We start from the raw sequence: 19,997 nt of genomic DNA, 5'->3' as shown, positions 1-19,997 counted from the left end.
GGGTCCTTCTCTTAGTCTGGGATTCCCACAACTCTGCACTTTGCTCCGGGGTCTGTCTCACCTGGCAAGTTCAAAGGGACTTGGCTTTTGCCAAAGAATAATCCCAAAAGAGAGCATCAGGGAAGGCTATTCATGACTTATGCTGCTGCCTGGAAGGTCAGGAGCTGGTGAGCAGTTGCTGCATGGGCAAACATTTTCTCCAGCACCAAAACCCATCCAAGAAGTTGCTTTTACCTGGATTGTTTCAGTGATCCAGTTTACAATGGCATCATGTAGGCAGCAATGTTCTCAGGGTTAGGCAAGGGCTGGAGAAAGGCTCAGCATGAGCAGGGCAGGAACTTCTTGAGTTGGTGTCATAGTCTGAAAAACTCATCTAAGCTGCATCTTCTGAAGGAGGTTTCAATGTGTGATTTATCAGGATGCCTCTGGGCTCTGTTACAGAGCTGTGCTGGACACACGTTGACTTATTTGAAAATTACATGTAAAATACTTGACGGATGAGTTGAAGTCACTCATTTTCCACTAGTATCATCTAGGTCCCACATCTTCTTATTGCAGAATACACAAGCTGCAAATAGCAACGTCATGTAGTGTTCATACTTGATGACTAACATCTCTGGTGAAAAAAAATCTTAGGAAACCTAACAAAATGTCTGTTAGTCTTTCATTAGTCCATATCAGCTTGGACTTCTTGCCTGTTTATTAATTGGTGTTCAGCCTGTTTCTGTGTACAATTCATACCTAAGACAAATTGGTCTGAGGATGACTTCATGTTTACAACACCATCTTCAAAGTGAAAATCGGTAGTCGAAGATCTCCATTTGGATGGAGTTTTGAATCAGAGAGTTGTGTGCAGCTTGCCACGAAGAAAATGATTTTTGTTTTCTGCCAGAAAACTTCTGCCCATGAAAGCTGAATTACTGGACCTCTTACCTAATGACATGTGACTGCCTCAGGACCATAGCTGCACTTCCTTCTCTCTTATTTTCAGAAATGAGGTCTTAGGGATAGGGCTGCCAGGTTTCTTACACAGAGCTGAGGTGGGGCTGTCTGCCTTCAAAAAATCTAAAGGAAATTCAAGAGCAGCACATTCTTCTGCTCCATTTCTAGTAGGCTAGTGGTTAAGGTGGTGGCAGTTGTAACATTTAAATGTTGTTTCTGCCAGCCCAAGTTTTGAAAGGTGGTTTTGTGACTAGCTGAACTCCACACATGCCAAGTTTAGTCTTTGAACAAAAATATCTATGTAGAAAATGTGTTTTGTGGGGAACAGGGATCCCTTCAACTCCAAGGAGGGCCTGCCCTGAGCAGGCTCCTCAGTGGCTGGGGAACACATCAGTGGCACAGGAACAAACTCTGTGCTCATGGCTGCTGGGGAGGAGGAGAGGGGAAATTGGGGCAAACCCCATAGCCCCCATGAGATCCCACTGAAGCTCATCAAAGCCCCTCTCACACTGAGGCCAGTCCTGGGCTTGCAGGGATGCTGTGACTTTTGCTGTGTGAAGACAGTAGGAGCTGACACACAAATGAATTGCTCACTCCTGGGAGTAGGGCTTTTTTGTTCTGGTATGTTTTTAATCTGGGTTTATTGTTTGGGCTTTTATTAACACAGGGAAGAGATCTGTAAAAACCAGGCTTGGCTCCACAGGCTTGTGTTGTGAGTGTAAAGCAGCTGAAGCCAGGACAGCGGTCTCATCCTGTGGTTTGGGTGTTCTTCTGTTGGTGTTTTATATAGATGTATTTTTTAGAACCTCATGCTTTGTCATGTGATTCAGCAGCAATAATTAGGCAGAAACTTGCTGTCCCTGCAGATGCTAAGATTACAGGATGACATACTCTCACCAGATGACAGCACAAACTGATATTTTTAGCACAGCCCGCATCAACTGGTCTCCCCAGTGCTTTCCTCCTTGGATCAGCAGTGCACAGGTTTTGCTACAGAATGAGTCTGTGCAAATTGTCTGTCTCATGTGAATGAGCCATAATGATTGTTTAGAGCTGCAGATCAGTGTTGGTCCCTCGGTATGTGGTTTGCCTGATAACTGGGCTGGTTACAGGTGGCTTTTCTTTGTTCATTCCTTCCTGTGAGCCAGACTTTTAAATAGCCCCCATGAAAGCATATTTTCTTGAAGAAGTGCGTAATAAGAGCTCCTTTTTAGAAACATAGCATCATGCAGCTGAGGAAAGGTCAGGATCTTTTTTTCATATCAACTGGGCACTCAGCCCAGGTGATGAACTGACAGCTGGAGAGGTTTAAGTCTTATGTTGATGACGGCCAAAAATCCCAGGTACAGCGTGGCAGTGGGAGTGCATGTTGGAGTAGTACTGATAGCCAGCCTTTCTGTCCTGGCCCGGGGAAGGGGGATGAAGGAAGGAGCCACCCTGGGCTTCTGGTGCCCATGGTGAAGGAGCTCCAGCAGGATGTTCCCATCAGCACTGTCCCTGATCAAGTCCTGAGCGGTGTGTGGGAGCACTGACCCTGTTAAATCAGGTACCTGTGGCTGGGTGTGGGAATGCCCCGCTCTGGTCCAGTCTGCCGGAGCTGTTTAATCAGCTTTTCCACTCAGATTGCTGCACAGGGTGGCAGTTATTGGAGTCTGGCAGAGGGGACATCTGCTGAGCAGGAATCAGACAGGGACAGCTCAGCTAGCGGAAGCTGCTGTGCAGCCACGGCTGTCTGCCATTCCTCCAGGAAAAAGGCCACTTTTCCCAGATGATGCTGAGGAAAATGGCTTGTGCTTATGCACTTCTACAGCTGAACTGAATGTCTTGCCCATTGTTTTTCCTTTGCGCTGTCTGCATCTCCTGGCTTTTATCTACAAACAAATGTAGATAAAATCTGGGTTTGAGGTAGGACCTTTCCTCTCTTTCCTTTTCTGCCACTTGTAAGTTATGATAGAAGATGTCCTGCCTTTTATCAACATGGTATTGGCCTCTAATTTTCAATTTACCACAGAGCAAACAAAAAGATTCTATAGCAGGAAAGATGCTTTTAAAATAGACTTGGTAGCTGGCAAAGAAAAAGAAGCTGTCTATGAGCACATTCAGAATAATGGGTACATAGCATGTTTCCATAGCACTATAAAACCATAATTCAGGATCCCTCTAGCCATGCAGGTACCTCTCACTCTAAAATGGGACTCGTTTTCTTCAGATTCAAAAATGCAAGTAAAATCCTTCTGCGGTCTTGCACAGGTGCAGTAGTTATGCATCTTTTTGTGATCCACAGTAGACATCTCCTTCCCAGTGCTCCTGAGTGCCTAAAGAAAGCACAGTTATTCCAGCTAATGGGTTTTACCCCTAAAAAAAGATGTATTTTGTAAGTATTTTTGGCCTTCTTCATCTAGTCCAGCAGCATCCTGCCTTAAGAGGGCTTTGTTGAACACCCCGGCTGATGTCTCTCAGTCATTGGCAGTGTCACCCATAACTGGCAGGGTTTCCATCCCACTCCTTGGGCTCCTGAGCAAAATAGAGGGGATAAAATTGACCAAAAGTTGTCAAGTAAGAAACCTGATGACCTTGTGGAGAGAAGTTGTCCCCTATCTTAGCTCTCCTGTGTTAACCAGGGCAGAGGATTAAACCCAGCCTGATGTGATGGTTCTCAACAGCAATTGTCTATCAACAGTGCTTGGGCTCAGAGTTTCCTTTTCAACTGTAAAATGGGTAGATGGGACTTTACCCAACTTTGTTGGTAAAATGAACTGCCCAGAGGAGCAGTGGATTCTCCTGTGCTGGAAATACTCCATACATGACAGGATCCTGAATAATTTTACCTAAGGCCCTGCCTGGAACAGAAAGTTGGACCAGATGATGCTGATCCCTTCCAGCCTGGACTTTTATATGGTGCTGTAGAGCAGTGGGATATCAGAATAACCTGTTTATAAATAGTTGTGGCACCTCACTACACTTCTGGCCTTTCCCAGGGGGATGGTACAGGATGAGAGAATGATGTACTGTCTTAAATTACATTGACTTCCAAAATACTTCATTGTCTCCTATGGTTTGCAGTGTTCCTTGGAAGAAGAGCAGCAACAGGAAGAAAAGAGACACTTTGGTGCCTTACGTGCTTGTGCAGCTACAAGCACTGCAATATTTTAGCTCCCATAAGTCCTGGTTCTGTGCTGGCATTCTTCTATCCTTCAACCCTTACTCTCTGCCCCCAGTTCTGAGCTGGGAAAAATCTATTTTTATGAGCAGAATCTAAAGAGAAAAAGTAAAGTTGCAACATGCCTGAAAGTTCAGGAAATAAAGCCACATTAGGTTGCCAACTCTTTTTTTTGTCCTTGGTCTTTGTCTCCTGATCTCAGTGTTGTCCCTCAGCACTGGGCCATCCTGTGGCATCTTTTTGCAGCCTGTAGGGTGTCACTGTGGAATACCTGCTGTGGGCATTGGGATTTCCAGTTTTTATTGCGCTTGAAATATCAATCTCATGCTGTAATTTTGTTGTTACAGAAAGACTGGCCACAGTAGTTATCTTCCTTACCTGTTTTTAAGCAAATTCTGTGTATTTTTCAGTCTTCAGCTGTGGAACCTCAGGCAGAATATTAACTTGTAACCACACGTAATCAAGTCTTGCTTTTTGACCCTACCCCCACTTTGGAGTAGAAGCTCAGTTGCTAGAAGCGATGACAAATTGAAGGGCAGGGCACCAGAACGAATGCACATCTGTCACTAAAGGACACAAGTTTCCTTGAAAATGTCTGCAACCCAGGTGTCTAGACAGTAAAAGTAGTTACTGGGATTTCCTGTCCCTGGAGGGTTGTTGCAAAGAGGTACCCAGGGAGAACGCTTGTTTTACAGCCCTCTAAAGGGTGATATTTTCCAAGATGAGATCCACTGAACAAACCTTCCAGCCAAATCGGGAGATCCATGTTAGGCTGCCATACAGAGGAGCTGTGTGTTGGCAGTGCAGATTCTCGTACCATAATTGTGTAAATGAGCACACAGCTTTTCTTCCCACAGAAAACTTCATGTGCTGGTGGCTGTGTTGGCTCACTGATAAACCAGGGCACGTTATCTATGCCCTGCTCTGGGGAGCATCACCATGTCACCTTTCTGTTCTGAAGAAATTTCCAGTGCTTCATAATTGGCACCACTGAGAATCAAAGGGAGAAAGTAACAGGTGGGAAATGATTCCTTGGAGCTGCTCTGATGGTGCACAGGCTGGCATGGGGCTTGGGAGTCCAGTTCCGTGGTGGAATGATGTGAGACAGAGGTGAAGAAATGTTGTTGCTGGGGGGAAATTAGAACTGGTCAGCTTGGCCACAGAGTAAAATGAGAGGAGCATTTGTAACTGGTCAGTAGCAAGGTAGAGGATGGGAGGGCAGAGAATAGGACAGAAGAAAGGGGCATCTCATCTCCTGCATGGCTGTTTGCAAAGCTTTTAGCAGGGCCTGTTCCAATAGGACAAGGGTAATAGTTTTAAACCAGAAGAGGGTAGAATTAGATAAAATGTAAGGAAAACGTTTTTACAGTGAGGGTGGTAAAACACCAGAACAGGTTGCCCAGTGAAGTGGTCGATGACCCATCCCTGAAACTGCTGCAGGCCAGGTTGGATGGAGCTCTGAGCAAACTGATCTAGTTGAAGATGTTCTTGCTCACTTCAGGGGGATTGGACTAGACAATCTATAAGGTCCCTGCCAGCCCAAACCATTCTATGATTCTGTGATAAGTGAAGGCGTAACCGGAGCACTTGTTTCCCTGCCTTGATACAGTTTCCATCGCTGTGGGGTAGCCGCCTGCTAACTCAGGGTAAATAGGCTTTTTGTGGTGAGACAGAAAGCAAGACTGTGAGTCTGTTACAGATGTTAACAGGGTAATTTGAAGGCAGGCAGGTTAAGACTTTGATCTAGCTCTTTTCATTTTTAATTCATTTGCAAAGTCCATGTAAGCAGAGCTGTGAAAATGGAACATAGTTGTGTTCTGCTATGTGATGCACACCTCAGCTGTGCAACTGTCTCCAAAAAATATTTGGCAGTGCCACTTCCACAAAAGATGCTCAACTTAATCCTCCTCCACTTTTTTTCTCATCACTTGGTTTCATAGAATAATGCTTCACATAGATTTTTAATTTAAACGTTAAGCAATTCTCTGGTGCTTTATTGGGAGTTGCTGTAGTCTTTTACTTTTAATCAATAGCTTTATTCAAAGTCAGCAAGACTTCTCACACGTGCCACAGTTAAGCCCATGATCAACATAACTGGCAGCTGCCTGAGAGGGAGCTGACTTGCTGGGCTGTGGCATTTGGGACATGAGCCTTGCCTTCAGAGAGTGTTGTGCTTTGGGAAGTCACTCATTCCCAGCCCCCTCTGGTGCTCAGGCTTTAAGAAGTAGAGAAATGGGCTTGCACTTGCTTGAGCTGCTTACGAGCTGCAGGCCAGGTTTTTCTGGGGGCTGCCAGGCCTGTCTGGGTATCTTCTGCTGACCTTGTTACAGCCACCGGCGCACACCAAACGGAGTCATTGGCAGGCAGTCACATTAACAAACGGCCAGAGTTAATTTGCCCTTTGAAAATGAAGAAATCAATATGTTGATCCAGTCAGAAATCCCTTTATTCACAAAACAGTCTACCCCAAACCCCTCCACATAATTAAGGCTAAAGCCAAATTTTGTTTGGGTGAAATGCACAATCTGTCTGCTCCCTAAGCTGTGCTGAATGAAGTTCTCCTCTAATGGCGCAGGGAGCAGCTGTCACGCTGTTGCTTTAATAACCATGAGACAAAATGATTAAATTTCCATCAATCATTTAGCATTATCAGAACAGGTCATTTTAATAAATTGTTATCATAGGATCAGTGCCTGGCACCTTAGAGAGAAGACAGTGTGAGTTGTCCTCCTTGCAGGAGATGTCCGTCCTGGTTAAAGCAGCAGTTCTACTAAATCCACCATTTTTCATGAGGGTGCCTGCTATCAGGGTCTTTTGAAAGTAAAGACATTCCTGTAATCAACTCAATGGCTTTTTGGTCTCAGCCAGTGTCCCCTTGTTCTTGCACTGTATAAAAAATCATCAATCTTCCGTTTTGGGGAAAGTCCTCAAAAGGTAGTAAGTGGTGTGAGGGGACTAAACCCTGTTTTCAGAAGCCATTTCAGAGCCAGAAGCTACATGCCCAGCGACACAAATGTCTACCAAGTGAACTTTCTGAAAATGTGAGAGGATTTCATGGGAATGTTTAAATGTACATACTTTCCAAAACCCTATGCGGTGTTTGCCTATATCTCCAAGCCACTGAGTACCTTTTAAACTCTGTCCCCTTGGCCCCCTTGGTTGAAATGTTCATCTGTTTTAGTGTTTTACCTACTTACCATGTTTCGTCATAGTCATCTCCATGCTGTGTCCAAGGTGTCTTCCCCATGCTTCTCTCTCCTCAGAGAATTTTCTTGGCTAGAGAATGAGATAGACCCTAACCCAGTTTTTAAAGCCAGCTGGACCCTGTCTGTTGCTGGTGTGTTGTGTGAGCAGGAAAATGGAAAACCCCAAAGTCCACACTGAAATTCATGGCTCCTTACTGTTTGTCTTAAGCATCCTCTTCATCTGTCCTTCAAGGGTGGTGGTGGATGTCAAACACAGAAGATTTATTCAGCTTTTTGGTGATGTTGAGAAAAGGTGATCGTGAAAAATGGAGAAAAGCTGGAAGATCCTTCATTGCTTCTACCTGGAAATATGTTTAACAAATAGACAGTGCACTGGGTTTCTGTAAATCAGACTTGACTATCATTTTTCATCGGAGAGAGGGTTTTTCTGTCCTGTTTGGGAGCAGCTAAGCCATCAAAGAAACACATGAACCTTGGCAAGAGAAAAGTATTTTCAGGCAGGGTAATCTTATTCCTTGCTATATGTTTGAAACTCCTGGGTGCAAACATACCTGAAATGTTCCTCAGTGTAAGCTGTTGTTTTGTTTGGATGTTTGCTTGGTTGCCTTTTTTGTTGTGGGGTTTTCTTTTTTTCCCTTTGTGCAGTAATCTCACTGTCTTTTCTTCTTTTTCTTTTTCTTCTCCAGGCCCTCAAACTGACACGAGATGTAGAGAGAGAACCCTTTGCCAAATCTGCTGTCAGCAAGTGGACAGTGATACTGTTTACAGCTTACGACCTTTGTGAACCCTGCATTATTTTCCTAATGAAGCAGACTGTTAATAGGCCCCTTACTGGAGTGAAGAACCTACTTTTTTTTTTCCCCCTCTTTCTCCTTTTTTTTTTTTTTCTTTTTTTGTTGAAAATTGAACTCATTCTGAAGTATGCAAAATCTTCCTTTTCTGGGATGGCCAAGCACCTGCTGTGGAGACAATGTTCAGCACCATCCTGTTGAGAACACACTGTGTAGCCTTTACACTAGTTACTTGTCAATGAGTATGTGGTGTTTCAATATATTAATGGTTTATGGGATGTTTTAAGTTGGCTTTTCTTTTTGGAGGTTTTCCCTATCTGCCCACCCTCCCCCCCCTACAGCCTCCAGTTTGATTTCCATAGATTTTTAACCATTTTTGCTTTCTCTCCCTGGGGAATCTGAGGCACTGTGCACGTGCATGGAAATGACTGTAACCCAGCACTGCTCAGATGTCAGGGTTTTCTGAAGGTACAGCGTTTGTTAGTCCTGTCAGCCAGCTGGGTTCCAGAGAGGGGATGTGCGTGGCCTGCTTGTTTGTTGGGTTGGTTGGTTTGTTTCTTTCTTATTCTTTCCTGAAGTTTAAAGGTACACCCCTGTTTTCCGTAAGGGTCAGCCCAGAGCTGGTGGCAAAGCAGGGGAAGCTGGAGAGTGTGCCTCTTGGCTCACGAGGATGGACGGACAGCGGGTGCCATTGCCCTCACATGCACCGAGGCAGGAGCCCCTCTCCTGCCCGCTGGAGTGGGCTCCCCTCCTGCCTTAGGTTAGCAAAGCTGCCCTCACTGCCATGGGGAGCTGGTGAGGAGTTGTGGGCTGAGCTGCCACGTGAGGTGGACGTAGTCACCTGTAGAGATGTGTTTGGAAGCACAGAAATTAAAGGAAACCGAGCGGCTGGGCTTCAGCAAGTGACTTGCAGTGACAGTGCCGGGAGCTGAGGCACAGATCACTGCAGGGTGTGTTATGGCATTAGTGATCCTGTTTATTTTTGTTGTTGTTGTTGTTGTTTTGGACATATCCTTGATTATTTTTTCCTTCTCATTATGTATAATCCATTGCGGCAGAAGAAGCAGGAGTGGGAGTGGCACAGTATCATGCAAATGGCTTTTCATTTGAGCGTAGATTGTAGCAGGATAAATGACACTGAAAGACAAGGCAGTTTTATATATTTTGCTTCTAAGATTTTCTTTTGTAAAATGGATAATAATTAATAATAATAATGAATAAAAGGTATGGTGCTGTATAGATCCTCTCTATAATCTGGAAAGTTTGATTACTTTTTATTAGTATCTGGGGGGGGAGGGATACAAAAAAAGAGGGGAAAACACCAGTGGTACATAGGAATTTGGTATGAAGAGGTTCTGAATAGGACAGTGTATACATAATTCTCCAAAGCGATATATGAAGTTTTTTTTTCCTTTGCATAAAAGCATTATGCATATAAATATATAAATATATTTTATTATGTACAGAAATGGATCATTATGCATGGATGTTAGGAAAACAAAACTAGCATTTTAACCCAAGGTCTCAGTGCATGAGTTCCCACCGACCCGTGTCCCATGCAATGTGGAGTGACTCCCTCTCGCCACTGCCACCGCACATGCACAGTCATGCACCAACACTCACACACATTCGTGGGCCCTTCCTCACTCCTTACTTTCCAGGTCCCTGAGGTGATTTTGGTGAAACAATGGCTCCTAGTGTGATGGAAGTTTTGGCTTTGTACCGTAGCCCCCCATGCTGTTCTCTCACAAAGACGCACCTCTTGGATTCTCCCCCCAGTTACGACTGTAGGCTCTGTGCAGTTGTGGGTAGCATAGCCCTGTAGCATATCAACTCTTTCAAGCAGCCAAGGGTTTATCATTTGCCTTTTAAAAACCTTCTGTTTTCCTTTTATACTGAGGGGTTCTATTTGTTGGCACATGGCCTAGTTTATTACGTTCATTGGAGCTGGCTGGTGCACATTGCCCATGTCTATCAGCAGCCAGCTTCCCAGGATGCTTGTGTGGCACAGCTGGGCACCCGAGTCCAGTTGCAGGCACCTTTTACTGAAATTGGTCAAGAGTTCATCACTGGCCTCTCCTGAGCGTGTGCCATTAGCTCTTAGCTTCACCCCAAAATGTGAGTGTGGAGGGCTGGAGGGCTTCCCTCTGGTGTTTCTTTCACTGAGGCTTCTCTGCGGCTGCTGCCCTGTCGCTGGACTTGTGCCCCAGCCCCATGTTTTGGCTGTCAGCAGAGCTCACTCTGTGACTCCCTGTGCTGAGGTGCAGCTTTTGATCCCTACAGAGATGAACCTCCAGTGAGAACCGTGGTGCTGCCCAAAACCCACTGTCACTGACAGATCAGTAAAGCCTCACTCAATGGTATGGCCAAAGTCACCAAACCTCATAATTTTTTTTTTTTTCTGGGTACAGATTCAGTTCATGTCAAAGGCAAGGGAAGGCCTGTTTAAAGCTTAAATGAAAAGGCTGCAAATTCTGCTCTGTTCCAGAAACTTGGCCTGCTTGGGCTCAGAGGAGCTGCTTTCCACTGGCAGAAATGAGAGACAAAACGATGGCCTGCTCTGTTCAGAAAATGGAGAAAAAACACTTGGTTTAGAGACAGCCCATCAATGGCAGAGAAGTTTTTTTTTTACAGAAATAATAAAAGCATTAGTGGCTGAAAGGCTTAACCTCCCAGCAATGTCAAGGGGAGCATTTCCATTGGCATGGCTGGGACAGCTTGGGCCCCTGCTTTGGAGAACATCCCAGAGCTCACTGAAGAGGGATGGACCTGGCCAGCCTCTTCAGTTTGATTTGGTTTCTGTTGCTCGGTTTTGGGGCCAAAATTTTCAAGCAGAAGTGCCTGGTATCAGGCACCAAACATCAGGGACTCCAGCATGGTCACAGGGGACGAGCTGCTCTGCCCTCATGGCTTCTTGAAGGACGGGGAGGGGACAGGTCCCCCCAGGCCCAGGGGAAGGTCATCGCTCTCTTCACCTGCTGAGGTGCTCAGCAAAGGCCCTTTACTCCAGAGGTGCTAGATAAATCTCCCTGAATTCAAAGGGCCAGTTATTTAGCTGTCAAAATTAAGCCTTGAATAGTTAGTTTGAGGAACCTACATTTTGAAAATTTGGCCTCTGAGTCTTTGAACATGTTTATGCCTAGAAGTTGTCCTTGTGAAATCATGTCAAACAGATGAAGGTCATGGTCACAATTACATGGTTGTCTTTTGAACACTTGGTCTCAACAAAGGGTCTAAAAAGGTGTTATTTATGCAGTTTCTAGTCACAGGTTGGGGCTCGATTTAATCATTCTGTAAAACAAATTTTCTTTTAAGAATAATTGGACAGTTAAACACTGCTTAACTCCAGAAATTTTTGTGCCACTGCTTAAAAAGTTACCTTTTAGGTCATGTATTTCTCCAAAATTATATCATTGCTTGGCAATTGGTGTCCTGTAAGTGTTTCAAGTACAGAGTATACCTTTGGAATTGCCAACAGATGCGAAGGGGGACCAGATACATTTCGTAACTATGGGTTGGAAAAAATGGATTGTACATTTGGCTTCACATGTTTAACTTTTTTTTAAAAAGTTGCATGATTGGAAAAAATATGTATACAGTATCTGTAAAACTGTTTTATCTGTTTCTGTTTCAAGCCATGTAAATTGGAAGAATATTAAATCCACAGCCTTATCGCGCATGGCCGTCTTTACATACCGAAGAGCTGAACAGTTTATACTTTTCATTTGGGCTATCTTGTACTTTCATTTGAAAGCAGACACTCTCACGTTGCAGTCTTACTGAGGATTTTATATTTAAAAAAAAAAAAAAACAAAAACCAAAAAAAAAAAAAAAAAAAGGAAAACAAAGAAAAAAAGATGCTGCCCTGGAGGAATATATTACCTTACTACTCAGAGGTTGGAAGGAAGTTTGTTTTGGAGCAAAACCTGCCCCTTTCCAAATGAAGTAGAGACGCAGTGCTTACTCCACTTGGTGTTAGTAGATATTGCCTTGTGTATTCCATTTTAAATTGTAATCTAGTTTGTAAAAGAGATGGTGACGCATGTAAATAAAGCATAATGGATCTCTACATTGCACATTTGCCTTTGCTCTGTTTTATTGTGTCACAGACTGACATGTGTTTACACAGGACCTGGAGAAGGGGTGAGTGAAGCAGCAAGTGAAAATGGCTGGTGGGGTGCTTGGGGCTAGGCAGGGGTCCCCAGCCTGCATCCACTAATATCTGTCACTACAAATTGACATGGGCCTTGGCCCTTCAGTCCTTCAGCCAAGCCAGTGTAGTTTTGGTGGTCAAATAACCCCCAGGGGGATCATTTACTGCTGCTAAAAAATCACAAAGTTCTCTTGAATCTGGGGACAGAGGGGGTTTGTCCCCAGGGGTGGCAGCTGCACTCTGGAGCTGCAGACCAGCTCGCCTGACCTGGGAGAGAGCCAGTCCGACCACAGACCTGTCCAGAGAAGGGTTACACCCCACCATGGGCTTGGCTGGGTTTCAGACTGTCTTTGAAAAATGCCTCGAGTACTTAAAACCACCCGTTTGGGATTTGGGATAATAAAACCAGCAGCCTGACTCAGCAGAAAGTTATACTGAGGGCTCTGGCTGAGGCCATGGAGAGCGCGCTCAGAAATGAGAGACATGTCAACAAAAAAACTCTTCTCCCACCCTGATGGGAAACCAGAGATGTATATGGTCTTTTTGAGTCATTTTTCAGAAGAAAATTTTATTTTCAAGAAAGAGGAGCCTTTCCTCACAGGAGGGAGGGGATTTTCATTACTCCGGGGGACAAACCATGATGTTGTCCATGCAGAGCCCACAGGAACGTTACGCTGAAGTACTGCAGCAATAAAGAGCAGCTTGGGGATATCCCTTGTTTAACACAGCAAGAGCTCTTCAGGTTTTGCTCTAACCAGAGACAGCCTGGAACATCACAAGATCCAGACAGAGAGTAAATAGCCTTTGACCAGGAGAAAACAAGCATTAAACTTGCCAGAGTGAGAGTGCACTTGTCCTGCAGCAACTGCAGCTTCCCCTCAGAAACAGGGCTGGTTTGCTTTTTTTCACAAGGCTTCTCCAACAAGGCTCTGCCAGGGGAGGACCCGGGCCCTCTGCCTTGGCATCGCCCCACTGATATTTGGGACACTAATATTTTGATTGTTTGCCCTGGTGAGGTGCCAAGTCAAAGGGACTCAGCTTTACCCTGAATTGAGGCAGGGGTGGCCACAGCAATGAAGATGAGCTGATCAGCTCCTGAGCAAATTTTGTGCTGAACCTACTTGGGTCTATTGTGCAATGCCTCAGCTGTGACCTTCAGTTCACACGGCCTTGGAATAGATCATTCTTATCTTTCACAGTACTTTCAAAATAAGTCCAAACATTTTAAAACTTCTCCAAGTTGTCCCAGAAGGCAAAAGACTTTTCAAGTTGCTGCTGAGGCTGGTGAGGCAACAGAGAGCTATTTTAGGAGCTCCCCACCACATTTGCTGAGTCGAGAGTTCAGCCAGACCAGGGAAAACAGTATTTTACAGCTCTTGTTTGGTTACTGCTGCCAAGGAAGTTAGGGGTGCTTTCAAGAAGGTTGAGATAAGTAAATCTGGGAGGCTACCTCTTTTACTGGCTGGAGCCATCATGGCTGGAATCTCCTCCTTCAAAAGGAAGTCTTCCTGGATGAAGTGGAGCCCAAGCCAGATGGAGGAGATACTGCTTTTGCTGGTACACATGTTCATCCCACTGCCAGCAGTTCTGCGCTGTCTCATGGCATCTCTCTTTGCCCAACCCAGCCCACAGAGCTTTTTTTCCCACTGGGTCTGCCTGTGGAATTCTTAAAATTGAAAATGTATTTATCATATAAGTACAAAGCATAGAAAATTCCACCAGAGCAACAAAAAAAAACCAAGTAAGCTTTTAATTAATTTTTTTTTTTTACTCTGGTTTAAATCTTTGAGAAACTTTGGAATTCTCTGACAAAATTCAGAATCTCCAGACTGGAATTTTTATTTTTGCACCTGGATTTTCTTTGCATGCTCATGACATGAGCAGTTTTGCATATGTCAAAACATTTACTTGCTAGAACAAAGCGTCTCCTGCTTTTATTTTTTGATGGTTTGATGACATACCAAGGACCTGATTTAATCTAGAAAATGAGATAAAATGTCCCAATTCAGTAGGAACAACTGGCATAAATGAGGTTAACTGTTGTAACATTCTTTTAATGTTACATTATGCCATGCAGGTTTAAAGATGCCTAGGTCCTATGAGTGACGTAGTGAAATGGGGGGAAAACTGTAAAAATACATGACATCTCACAAAAATATTTCCAGCTTCCAAGACAAATATAATGCTGATCAGGAGTCTTTTCCCTCAATTTTCGCTTTTTGAGGCAATGCCTTAAAACTTTGTTTTCGCTGAAATTTAAAGTGCAGAGCAATTCCCACATGTTGCCTTTCCCTGGGGATCAGCCTTCCAGCAGTGCTCTCTGCAATGGGCGTTGGGGCTGCTGCTGGCACCTGTGGACCCTGCCACCACAGAATGTCAGACTTTGGCTCTGCTGCATGCTCTGAGGGCCACTATAAACCCTCAGTTATCCCATGGCTGGTGCAGCAAGGTCCAGGGCAGGAGGATGGGAAGGATGCCAGTGGGGGCAAACACAGCAGATACCAGCACCTGCTCTGGTGTGTGATAACCTCTGAAGATTCACCTGCTGCATGGACAATGGTTCCTTCTGCTGTTCCTAACCACCATGGAAAAGGATGGCATTGCTTAGAAAGTGCTAGTTAAGAAACACAGGTGTACTCTACCTCTGACCTCCAAAGAAAAAGATGGAGAAAAGGTGTGCACTGGCAGAGTCACCTCAGAGGTGACCCTGGAGAGCAGCAGAGGACAGCAGCTCCTGACACCTTCTCCTCCAGGAGGGAGAGGTCCAGCTGTTCCAAGCCTCTGCTGTGAATGACTGGCCTAGTGTTTGGCTTGGATTTGTTGTTTCAGAAGAAAATTCATACTTCACCAGCATTTTATCTTAAATCTCTCTTAGGCTTTTCTTACTTAAGGTTAACCAGGCTTGTACACCATTAACTAATTCATGGATGAGTGTCCTGGAGAAAAGTTACTGCTTAGCAAGCAATAAAGCAATTCATAAAAGACATACAATAAAAAAACAAAGTCCTTTTACTCATTAAATTAAACCCATTGTCATTCACACTTCTCTGGAGAGTCATATTTGCAGTATCAAATTGTGTTATCAATCTCAGTGTGCATCTATTAGTCAAAATTTATGGCAAGGCTGCCTCATTTATTCAGAAGTTTTTGCCATGCACTGTCACTCAGCCTAGCAGACTCCCATGGAAAAGCCACAACTGAAGTTAAAATTCTGTTCTGCCATAGCAGTTATAAAATTATAGTGGCTTTCAGAGCTGGATCAAAGTCTCTTCCTGAGGAAGGCAGCTACCTTTGGGTATCTTCTCTGAAGCTTCTGCCTCTGGAGGAGGTAGCAGAGGGGGGGTCAGGCATGGATGTGGAGGGGATGTGCAGTGGAGCTGTGTTTGCTCTGCAGCCTGGGTACCGTGGCTGTCACCAGAGGGCCAGCACCAACCAAGTTACACTGACAGGAGAGGTCAGGTGGGAAGTTCCCCTGGAGTACACAAATGCAGAGCCTCTCTTCCCTTCTCCTCAGCCATAACAAGCACTTCAGGGTGAGCCCATTTCACTTGGTTTTTCACCAGAGGACGTCAAGGTGAGAAGTTGCCTGCAGAAAGTGCCCTGAATTGCTGGGTCCTGGGAGACGTGGCTGCACTTCCAGCCTCTTAAATCTCCTACCAGAACATCTCTGCTTTTCCACAATGTCTTCACCTTCCCTTGCCAAAGCTTTGTTCCCTTATTAAGAAAGGGCCTCTGGGATGACAAGATGATGTTGCTGTTAGCAGGAGACTCTCAAGGTTTGGTTTTCCCCCACAAAGGGATTTTAAGGAGCAGAGGGGTGGGCAGCTCCCACCTTACGGATCTCATGGACCATGCATCCCAGGGGGCTTCTCCTTGGGTGCAGAGAAAATGTCCAAAGATGTGAGCACATGGGAGTGAAAAACAAAGTGGCAAGTGGAAAGGGTTTCATAAATGCTACTCTTTAAATTTTACAGTGCCATGGGGTCATCTGAACCACTTTTTCATTCCCTTTAGTCATTCTTCAATCCATATCTAAAGTCACCAGTGATTTTCATTGCTGTCAGCAATGATCTTCCTATCTTTGAATCCTCATGAATATTTTTTGGAAAGAAATTTTTTTTTTTTTCCTTTTTTTCATTCTATGACTTTTTTACATTCTCTGTTTTTCTACAGCCAATTGTTAAAATGTTTGTTGGGTCAATTATGTAAATTGTGGACATGATTGTTTTTTTTTGAGGCTTTGATTTAAGCAAGAAGCCCAGGTAACACAGTTACCTGGTAAGAACTCATTGCCAGCACAAGTCACACCATTCCAGCTACTCTAGGAAGAAACACTCCTTGTTTTGCTGCTTCAAACTACACCGGAGTCTGAAGACAAAGTCTGCTGCTCTAGCTGCATCAGCCACCCTTTCCTAACACAGGCTGAATATTGCTTCACTTGGAATAGTAAAGTTTGCAGCCAATGTGGTCTGGTGGCTGTATTCACAGGTCTGCTAAGGTAAGGAGAGGTAGAGCTGAGAGTACAAATGGTTTGTGGGCCTCTTACCAGGTATGGCAGCTCAAAGGGACACCAGCCCACCACTTCAGAGCAAACTCCTACAGATGAATAAATGGCAAAGAAATGAATGCCTTGTTCTTTTAGAAAGTGTCTCTCTTTGTTCATGCTCTGCCAAGTTTTTCTGTGAGAAATTAATATTGTGAAGTAACTTTGTACAGTTCAGGTGCAGCCCAGAACAACCAGCTGCAGAGTTAACAGGGGTGTCTGCTCTCTGGCAGTGCTGGCACGTGTGACCTGCAATATTCCCCAGGCCATAAATTAGAAAGTAAGATTGAAAAACTTTGATTGTCTCTATTTCAGTGAGTCGAGAATCTGCAAACTTTTCCAACTGAAGGTTATCAGAATTTCGTGCTGATCACCTCATCCATAAGCTAACCAAAGGCTTATCTGTTTCTTTTCCACAATAACTGACAGCCCTCTCTAGGCACATGTTCAGCATTTCAAGACTAACTAAAGGTCAAATTTACCATATGGGCAGATCAGGTGAGCTCATGGTTGTGGAAAGACCATCTGAAGGTGACTTGTCTAACATCTGTACACACACACACACACACACGCACACTCAGAGGTCACATAGATTTCTTTTTGGTCTAGCCTTGTCTCAGACATGACCCATGTGCCAAAGTATCAGGATAAATCTGTACTAGAGATGTTAGATGTGGGTTGAATCTGGCACCTGAGACTCAAGATGATAATAAGAGTCTGACAAAATAAATGTTTGAAGAAAGATATAGAGCCAAACTACATTGTTCTGACCCTTCTTATCTGAAACCTGAATTATGACAAACTGATGAAGTACTTTGTGTTTAAGCAGTTTACTCCCAATTTTGGGTAGGCCATTATGGAATGCAGACTCTCATGCTGGGAAACAATGACCAGTCCCGACATCCTGGGGATTTCTCCACTGTGTCCCACAAACCTTTTGGCCAATTGTCAGTTTTCAGCCCCTCCACCTTCCACCTGGCAGAAAAACCACAGGTGCTTGACCAGAGAAGAGGAATTTGGAGATAGCAACTGCTTTTTCCTCAGCACAGGAACTACTGGCTTGCTTGTGTGCATTTCTAAAAGTAGGACTTGCCTGCTATCTCCCCTCCCAACTGTCCCTTCTATCCTCCTCCTGTGAGCCTAATCTTGTGCCACACTTGTTCCCCTGGTCCTCCTGCCGCCTGCCCCGCCCAGCCTTGGTTGGATGCCGTGGCCACGGGGCCCTGGAAACCCAAAAGCTGGCAGCCCCCTCGAGTGCTGGTGCAGGTCAGGCAGCCCAGCAGCTGGAGGAGACGTGCCCAGCACCCAGCAAGGCCCATGTGCAGAATGGGGACTGCCACCACGGGCCAGCATGAGGAACTGGGAGGGAAAATCAGCCAGGTGAGGTTCAGCAGACAAAGATGCTGTGCTGAGGAAAGAGACCGGCTGCCAAATGCCAAGTGGGATGCAAGCAGCAGCCCTGGAAAAAGGTGTTGTGGGCAGTGATGAGGTAGAAGCTGTCTGAGCTCCTGCTGTGGACTTGTGGCACTGGGGCCCCTGGGATGTTTAAGCCAGGCTGAAGAGGAGCAAGAATGGCAGGGGCAGTGAGGATGGTGAAGGCTGATGTTATTTGGAAAGGCTGACGTTATTTCTTAGAACAAGTTGAGAAGGGACACAAAATACCTTTGCATTACTTCCTGAAGAAAATTACTTAAAACCCCCCACCCTTCATACCCAGTAAGGAGAGGACAAAGCCATGTTTCATCTACAGGAAATTTAGGTTATGTTCCCTTAGCTATGAAGATAATTAACACATTTCCTAGAGGTGTGGACTTTTCTTCATTGAGGGTGTTTTTTGGGAACAAAATGTTTGCCTGGATTTTCCACAGCCCTGCCTCAGAGCAGTAGGATGATCTCCTGAGGTCGCTTCCAACCTCATGCTTGCCTTAAGGACTCAAAGCAGCTTTAAAACAAGACAAAAAAATCTAAAAAAGCACAGAGGCTTCTGTCCTTTCCTACCTAAGGCACAGGTCTCTATGTACAGTAGCAAACTGTTCTCTTTTCTGCTGGTTTGACTAACAGGTGTTGAGCAATGCTGTCCCACTGTGCTGACACGAGGCAGGGTGTGCCCCTGACCCCAGGGAGGTATTGGTGTAGCACAGTCATGGAATCACAGAATCTGCTGAGCTGGAAGGGACCCTTCAGCATCATGAAGTCTGACTCCTTCTGGACCAGAAGTATAAATACAGGTGAAAATATAGATATTTCTGCAGTGGGTCAGGTTTGTCTCAGAGGTTGCCTGCTTTCCTTGCTGGGGGCACTTGTTGGCCCTCCCGGCAGGGACAATGGGCCAGACCAGGAAAGGTGCAAGCAGCAAAGCCCCACTGACTGTGAGCAGCAGGACTGGAGTGGGCAGGGACCTGTCAGGGAGAGACAGCTTTGGTGAGCACCCGCTTATCAGAAAACCCAGGCCCTGGTGAAAGATGCAGGCTGAAACCTTTTGGGGTGTCCCCTGACACCGTTGCCAGGCCACCTAGGTGGGTATCTGGGAGGGTGTCTTTCTGGGACAGGAGGATCCAGACAGTCCATCATGGCAAAAGAGGGCAAAGCTCCAGTGCCTGAGCAGGCAAATTATGCCAGAGGACAAGAAGATGCTCATGGCAGCACCAGCCTCCTCTCCTGCTGGCAAACAAGAGTGATGGCTGCCTCCACACCCAAAAGTAACCTCACCAAACAAGGGCCCAGCACAGTTAGCCAGTAAACTCTACCAGACTTGGGCTCCCAGACAGAAAAAACAACCCCCTGCCTGTGTGATGTTTACATTAGAAGTTTATTTTACAGTTCATTTCACTGTGAGGTGATTTATGGTGCTGCAGATCCTATCTGCCTGCCCTGCCCAGGGCACAGACCTGGAGAGAAACCTGCCAGGGGTCTGTCCTTGTCCTTGTTGCTCTTTCATCTACAACTGCCCTTACCTTTGAGTAAAACTAGAGCAGCTCCTTCCAAATAATGATAAATTATTCTCTTGCTCCCTTGTGCTGGCGTTGGTGTTTGGGGGGTGGGCAACTCAGGGTCTCTGGAGAGAATGAGCAAACAAGCACGGAGCCAAGGGCTACCTGGAACTTCCCTCTGGCTGACTGCTCTCCTGGTCCCACTGGTGGCGTGCTGAGGATTCCTGGCGTGCTGTGGGACTGCAGACCCTGTGCCCCCGGGCAGGAGGTGC

At 45.3% G+C, this 19,997-nt stretch overlaps 1 protein-coding gene across 2 annotated transcripts in view; it reads left to right on the top strand.

The window, feature by feature from the left end:
• FOXO3 (forkhead box O3) overlaps nucleotides 1-8,216 on the top strand; it is an 84,756-nt gene extending 76,540 nt beyond the window's left edge. For both annotated transcript variants that reach the window (XM_059842328.1, XM_059842329.1), the window contains exon 3: nucleotides 7,995-8,216. The gene's annotated coding sequence lies outside the window, so the exon portion shown is untranslated. The remainder of the gene's footprint in view (nucleotides 1-7,994) is intronic.
• The last annotated feature ends 11,781 nt before the right edge of the window (nucleotides 8,217-19,997 follow it).

This window comes from Haemorhous mexicanus, chromosome 3 (assembly GCF_027477595.1).
Source record: "Haemorhous mexicanus isolate bHaeMex1 chromosome 3, bHaeMex1.pri, whole genome shotgun sequence".
NCBI classification, from domain to species: domain Eukaryota; kingdom Metazoa; phylum Chordata; class Aves; order Passeriformes; family Fringillidae; genus Haemorhous; species Haemorhous mexicanus.
This window is presented reverse-complemented; position numbering and strand designations above follow the sequence as displayed.